Source organism: Nannospalax galili, unplaced genomic scaffold (assembly GCF_000622305.1).
Source record: "Nannospalax galili isolate Female #2095 unplaced genomic scaffold, S.galili_v1.0 scaffold167, whole genome shotgun sequence".
In the NCBI taxonomy this organism is placed as follows: Eukaryota; Metazoa; Chordata; class Mammalia; order Rodentia; family Spalacidae; genus Nannospalax; species Nannospalax galili.
In genome coordinates this window covers 6225081-6233158 of record NW_008358534.1, presented here as the reverse complement: position 1 = coordinate 6233158, position 8078 = coordinate 6225081, and positions in this window count along the sequence as shown.

The following is an 8078-nucleotide window of genomic DNA, read 5'->3' as shown; positions in this document are numbered from 1 at the left end:
TTGAGACAGGGTCTTCCTGTAGCCCCAGCTGTCCTGGAACTCACTATGTAGATCAGGGCGGCCTTGAACTCACAGAGATCCGCCTGCCTCTGCCTCCCAAGTGCTGGGATGTATCTAGTTTTTAATGCATAGAATCATATTTTTGATTCTTCTTTCAAATCTGGTTCTATGACTAGATTTTCAGGATGCTACAATTTTCTCCAAAGCGCTGTCCAAGAAAAATGAGGTTATCAATTCACTTTAGATTGTCAAATGCATTTTATCTATTCCAGTCTGTTGCTGAGGAAATTGATACAACACTGGAAGCTTGGCAGTATGACAGGCAATTAAGACACCAAGATGTTTAGCCATATACGAGTATTTTCTCTCAGCGAGACCTGAAAGCTTAGTCTGTCTCTGACATTGTTAGTCGTTGAATCAATTATACAAGATGAGGTTGACAGGTATAATTATATATTTCTATGGCGATTATATATAGCCTGCTCTAGAGACTAACAAGTCTGTTACTTTGCACTTATTTAAGCAGTGACTTGTATAGCTAAGAATTTAGAGTTGGAGGTCCTCTTTGGAGTGAACAAAATCCAAATAAATAAGAAATAAACAGATAAATATACACTGTCAATGCCAACTAATGTAACTGGGTTGAAAGATGTTATTATCTTTGCAATGATTTGATTTTTGAGACTGGAGCAAAGATCACGATTGATAGTAAAGTACCAGATGTTTGACCGAAATCAAACCCAGGTTAGTAATCTGTTCAGAAATAGAGAGCCTTCTTTTCAAAAATTCTGATGAGCTTTTGTGTGTAAGTATAATTTGTGTCTATTTTCCTTTCGTCAATTCAAATGATTTTGGTACTACAGAGGGAAGAAGGCAGACAGCATGGGTGAAGACATTACTTGCTTTCCACATGCAGTGTCTCTGTTAGAATAGCTTAAAGTTGCTTTGAGAGATGATTATTTTTATATTCCCATTTTCCCCCAAGTTAGAGTTTTTGAAAGGTGGAATTGAACTAAATCAGCCTTAAAATATTTCATAGAGAACAAGGGAGGTGATTTAAGAAATGTAATTGTCTTTTTAATCTCCCTCCTGTTTCACCAAGACACCCCTCAAAGGCAGGATTTTTTGTCATTAATGAAATCTTAATTAGCATATGTCTAGATCAGTACTCCGTGCTGATCTGGGTCAAAGGCACCTATGATGCATCTGTGTTACCAGAGGGTTAAGTTGACTTGAGTAAATTAGGTCTGTGCTCCTTGTGTGAGCAGATTGGAAAATATCCAGCAGCGATCAGCAAATGCATAGATTGTACCCATGTTGTCATGTCTGTTTTCAACCTAATTTTACAAGTGTAACTGTCCCCAGGAATCCTCAGAAAGTGAAAGAAATAAAAAACAAATAAACAAAAATACGAACAGAGAACAACCTAGCTCTTTAAAATGCATTGAATACTCTTAACACCATTTTATTTTTAAAAGAATTTGCTTATTGAGAAACATATTATCTATTAGTGCCCCCATATGTCCCAGAAGTGAGCACAGTTTAGAATATGATCCTTCAGGGAACTGAGTTTATTTACCAAAAGGAACCATCTGTAAAACTGCTCACCTTCCTGCTTGCTAAGCTGAGGAACACAAATGAGAAATGCTGCTGGCCTTTACCAGAGATGATTAATACAGCTAGAACAGTTTGGAAAAGCCAGTTAGAGGAAATGGAGCCAGAGCCAGAAGATTGTGGATATGGATGAGTAGAGGAAAGCTGAAGGCATTTCCTTTTAGAGGAGCAGCATGAAGCAAGAGCAAAGCCAGCAGTAAGTAGACTGAATTCAAGGGATCTGTGAGGAAGCCTTCCTGGTTGGAACACAGGGTTAGTGTCTATTAGTACTGAGAGGTGAATTTGGAGATAGTGAGTGAGCAGAGCTTTCCCTATCAGGCACCAGAGGGTCAACTTACTGTGTGGGTGACTGAGTCTCTGAAAGTAACACAGAGGAGTGCTATGAATAAGATCAGTCCTTTCAGGTGGTTACTTGGATGGCCGTATCTCACATATTTTCCAAGTGTGATCTCTGGACTAGTGTCTACAGTACCTGGGAACTTGTGAGAAATCCTGAATTCTGCATTTAAATTAGTGTTTGAAAGGATTCTGATGGACTCTCTGAAAACCACCAACTGATGGCCCCTGACCCACAGGGAATTGATTGGTTAAGGTTTTTTTCACTCCCTGAGCAGAAACCAAAGTCCATGCATGTTTCCGTCAATTATATAAACTGGAATTGCTTAGACTGGTCCAGCATACTTCATTTGTTTACATTTATGTATTCATGTTATTCATGTATTTATTTATCATGTATATATGTATGTATGTATGTATATATGTATGTATGTATGTATTGCAGCTGTGGGGAAGGAACCCATGGTCTTGCACATGCTAGGCAGGCACTCTCCCATTAAGCTACAGCTGAAGTCCCATTTTTAGGGTACTTGGAAAACCTAATACAATGTCAATGACATACAAGTAGGCAGAGTGCATTGTGTAGGGAATGATGACAAGAAGAAAAAATGTTTGTACATGTTCACAGAAATGTTTTCTTTTAAAACATTTATTTATTTTTTGTGTGTGCAAGTGTGTGTACCAGGTCAGAGGACAAGTTTTAGGAGTTGATTGTCAACACCATGTGATTCCTAAGGATTGAACTGAGGTTGTCAGGCATGGGCAGCAAGTGCTTATACCTGCCAACTATCTTGTTGGCTCAGTGCAATTTTTTCCCAAATCTTACCTGTATGCATTTAGTTGAGTCCATAGATGCAGAAGAAACCTCACTGGCAATCTGACTGATTTGTACATATTAAGGGACACCACCCAATAGGCTCTTGCATGATTTAGTCCCTGGACAAGAAGTGCCTGCAGGAGAATTTCATCTCATCAGTTAAGTAAATAAACCACTCTCTTGAGAGCATAATTTACTGATGTCCTCTTCCTTAAAATAATTACCTGGTTGATGCATTTTGGTACATGTATTACTAAAAACACGCAAGAGCATAGGGTAGCTTGTAAATAGACTGAATCGTTCGTTGGCTGGAATTTTTAAAGAGGGTTTGAGTCTTTTTTGCATGCTCACCACGTAGCTATTTATCATACTTGTACAATTTTTTTCCTATGGTTTATGTCATTACAATATCCTGAAAGCCTTTTTGATAGAGGCTAGTCATGACTCAACCATATAACACTACGGGAGATGCTTGTCTCCGTGATAACCTGTTGTTAATTTCTCCAATGCCATTTTTATGGGCACCATGTGTTTTGGATTTCCTTGAGTTTAAAGTCATGTTTATTGCATTTGCGAGTTTGGGGAGGGGTTCCTTGTACCTATGACATATAGTCCATGTCTGCATTGTGCTAGATCAGCCAGGCAGTCAACTCAGCAGAGAGCTCAAGTTGAAGCTAGGAGGAAAAAGTTACATAATTGGGGATTTAGCATTGAGAAATCAAAGAAGATAAACTCCTGCCTTTTCCCAGACTTTCAGCCAATTGATCTGCTAAAATATAGGAGCCAAGACACTAGTTTTATCTTCCTCACGTGCCTTATTGGTACTTCAGAGTCAAAAGATTAGAGTTTGAATCTCTCCCTTACAACTTACTGAGGTATGTGACCTTGACCAACTAAACTAATGTTGATGAACGTCACTTTATTTGTGAAACTGGACAGTGGAGCTTGGCGTAGGTTGTATCCAACTTTCTCAAACCCTGCTATGTGGTATAAAAGTTATTAGATAGTATAATTTTTGCTGTGGGTTTAGGGACATGATGCTAAATTAGGCAGCACAGGCCTCCTAATAGCAGAGCAAAGCTCTATTTGTCCATGACTTAATACATGCGCCTTCAGCTTGAGCTATCCATAGTTCCAGTTTGTAGCACTGTAGTTAGTATCTCCTGATGTTTAAGTTATGGTGTGGGTAGTTTAGCTATATAAAATGGAGGTGGTTTGACTTTGTAATAAATTGTTCATGTGTTCTTGAGTTCGCTTGTTCCCAAAATTGTCAAATCACAAAGTATTTGACATTAAGTAATATTTCGATAATAGACAAAGAGGAATTTAACCATAGCCCAATTGATAGGCAAGGAGTGTAGCTCAGTAGTACAACACACACTTTGCATGTGCAAGACCCTGGGTTCAATTCTTCTTAAACAAAAGAAAAATTTCAACACATAACAACTAGATGTATGGATTCATCATCTGATGTGGCAACTCAAGCTTTGTGTCGTGATGGCAATGTGACGTGGTGAAAACTGTATGGTATTTAGAACAAAATATGTCAGATCATGAGCCTTGTGTTAAACTCTGAGGCTTGGTGTCCTAATCTGTAAAATGACGATTATATTAGATTGTCATCGAGTTTTTGTGAGAATTGATTTGTAAAAATCAGCAGGATACTGGATAAATCTAAATGTCTGTCAGCACATGGACAGATAAAATATGGCACACATGCATACTGAAATGCTGTGAAGCTGTGTAAAAGATGAAACCGTGTCTTTTGTGAAAATGCAAATGACCTGGTTGACATTATATCAAGTGAAGTAAGCCAGGCACAGAAGAACAGGCACCCTATGAACTTGCTTATGTATGGAATCTAAAATAGTTGATTTCATACAAGTTGAGAGTAGAAATTCCCAGTGACTGTGTAAAGCAGGGGAGGGGGAGTATGAAGAGGTTGTCAATACATTAGATATTATGCTTAGAGAAGAAAAATAACTTCTGGTGTTCCATGATGAATTTGGGTGAATACAGTTAGCAAGCATGCTTCTAGAGCTCACAGTAGCTAAGAAAATATTTTGGTGTACTCCCTATAAGATAGAAGTTTAAAGTGATGGATATGCTAATTACTCTAATTTGATCATTATCAATGTATACAAGAATCAAAGTACACATTAATACTTACAGAAATATATTGTTTATATTATTGTGTGTCACTCAAAAATAATAAATATTGGAAAATGTGTGGATAAAAAGATCTTGCACTGTGCATAATCCCTCACTCATGCTCTATAAGTAAGCCCAATGAACTCATGGACTTTGGTAATGTTGTATATTGATTTGTCATTGGTACTCCATAGGCACTACCATTACCTGTGCCAGTTGAATGGAAGGGATGTTTGGATGAATGGCCAATCCTGACACCACTCTGTGACTAACTCAAGGTAAGAGAGTCTGGCAGATAGGAAGATCTCTTACATTTTATATATAAGAAGGTACAAATACGATTTCCTAACCTGGAGTCTTGTGAGAGCAGAGTGACTATGTCATCACACAGGGAAGGTTTGGCTTTAAAAAAATGCATCTGATTGTTTAGCTGAAATTATATATAAGAAGGTACAAATACGATTTCCTAACCTGGAGTCTTGTGAGAGCAGAGTGACTATGTCATCACACAGGGAAGGTTTGGCTTTAAAAAAAATGCATCTGATTGTTTAGCTGAAAAGCTATGTTTAAAAATAATAGCACCATGTTCTCAAATTGAGCCCCAAATATTACCTTTTATGTGAGGTTGGTAGTTATCTTTTAGAATAAATATGATTTTCCTCTGCTATTGTGTAGACTGAGTGTTTTCCGAAAACCCATGTGTTAGGAGCTTGGCCCCCAACTTGGTGATATTGGAAAGAGGTGGAAACATTAAGAAGTGGGGCCCATAAAGAAAACCAACTCTTCCTCTATCAGTAGTCAATGGGACACAAACATGGCTTGATAAGCCTTAACATATATGGCAGAATACATGAAATCCAGTTGAAATCCAGTGGGGGTGCTATGGGGGTGAGGATAGGGGAGAGCATCTAAATATGATCAAAATGTGTTGTATGAAATTCACAAAAATACAATAAAAGTAGACAAAAAAGAAGTGGGTCCTAGTGGGAGGTTTTCTGTTCATTGGGACCAGGACCCTAAAGGGAATGCTGGTCCCCCCAACTCCGTCCCTTCTTTCTTTCACCCCAACCATGGACTGACTATGTGCTTCTTCCATAATGTACCACAGCAGCTCCAAAGAATTGTGGCCAAACAAAAGGAGTAAAACCTCCAAATCTGTGAGCCAAAATACACCGTTTAAAGTTGATTCTCTCAGGTTATTTGTTAGAGTGATGAAAAGTTCATTACCACATCCTTGAAACATTAATATTTCACTAAAGAGAAAGACCAAGCACACATTTTCTGAGCACCTTCTTGGCAAACAGCATGTTTCTAGATAGCTTTACAAACTCCATTACTGAAACCCTTGCCACAGACTAGTTTGAAAGCAGTTATTTTTGTTTTGTTCATCTTTTTGTTCTTTCCAAAATCTGGCACAATGCTTAGTACATAGTAGGTGTTACATAAATGGTGAACAAATAAATTCATGGAGAAATGGCTGAAATTATTCAAGGCTTAAAATGGAGTCTTTAACAGCCTTCCAATTTTTCTTCCAGAAATGGACAGAATAAGCCCCACCACCCCCTGCTTTAACATTTCAGCCAAAGATAAAAAGTCCCACATCTCTCAGCCAGTTCTTGCACTGCCTTTTTGTGCATGGCTTTATGAAGCTGTTAAAAAAAGTTTTCCTTGGAAAACTTTCACCAAGAAACTACCTAATGGGGCCCAGCTGCAGCTCCAGGTTTTATGAACACTTTGATAGAAACCACATTAAATAGCAACACTGGTTCACACATCAATTTTGCCATGTTAAATCCAAGCTTGGGCACGTGGGGAGTTCATGTGCTATTGACTTTTCATCATCATCATTGCATTGATAATATGATTTTCTCTGGCCCAGTCCTTAGCAGGCATAAAGCAAAAAAATGTCAAAGTACCTTAAGGAAAGTGAAACTGGTCACAAAATGTTTTTTTTTTGTTGTTTTTTTTTTTTTTTTTTTTTTTTTTTTTTTTTTTTTTTTGTGTGTGTGTGTGTGTGTGTGTTTGGAGATCAGTGACACAGGTGATGGTCAAGGATTACCAGCGAAATACTCAAACTGTTCCCTAAGTGGCACTAGTAGGTAGGCTGTTTCTCCCATTGCACACTGTGGTAGCTGTGTGGCCTCCCCGGCACTGACAGATTTTTTTTCTGTCTTTTGCTGATTGCCACTGCTTTGGTATTTCCCTTTGGTGCAATCTCTGAACTTCATTGGTTCCAGATGTCTTGCCCTCTTGCTTCTATTGGCACCCAAGTGGGAGAAGGTATAAATGGCCCAGCAACCACTGAATAGCTCCATATGGGGAAAGAGGTGTGTCTTTTGAGCTACAGAAACGTACATTAGAACCCCAGTTCTGATAAGTTGCTGCACTTCGGTTGCTTAATTGGTAAAATCAGGAAATATATATATATATATATATAGTCCTTGTAGGTTGTTTATCTGGCTTAAACAATGGATCAGAATACAGATTGAGAGCCATTCTGCTCTGGCTTTGTCTCTTAGCTATATTTCCTACTGTAATCATATGATCTTCTCTTTGTGTGATCTTCAGGTTTTCCATGTCTGCATCAACAGTAAATAATCCTTTATAAGGCAGTGGTGAGGATGAAATGAGTTCATGCATACAGTGTCTGACACGTAGTAGGTACACAATAATGACAGCAATTGTGATTATTTTCTTTTAAAACTTTTTCATTACATTTTATTAATTTACTTATATTTACTTTTTGTGGGGGGCAACACACATGTGGAGGTCACAAAATAACTAGAGAGAGTTGGTTCTCTCTTTCCACCATATTGGTCCTGGGAATCAAATTCAGGCTTGGCAATAGGTGACTTTACCCAGAAAAATATCTCACTGGCTGTCCCGTGCTTATTTTCTGAGAACAACTGAAGAGGTTAAGGTATATGTCTGGCTGTGAGGGGAGTTTCTGGTGGAAAATTATTTTCTCAATTGAATGGTTTTCAATAAGGGGCAATTTTGACTTCTTTTTTAAAAGTATTTTTATTTATTACTTTTATGTGTACGTATGTATTGCCTACATGTAGGTAAGTGCACCAGTGTTGTGCAACGCCCATGGAGGACAGAAGAGGCTGTCGGATCCCCTGGAACTGGAGCTATGGACAGCTGTTAGCTGCTCAAT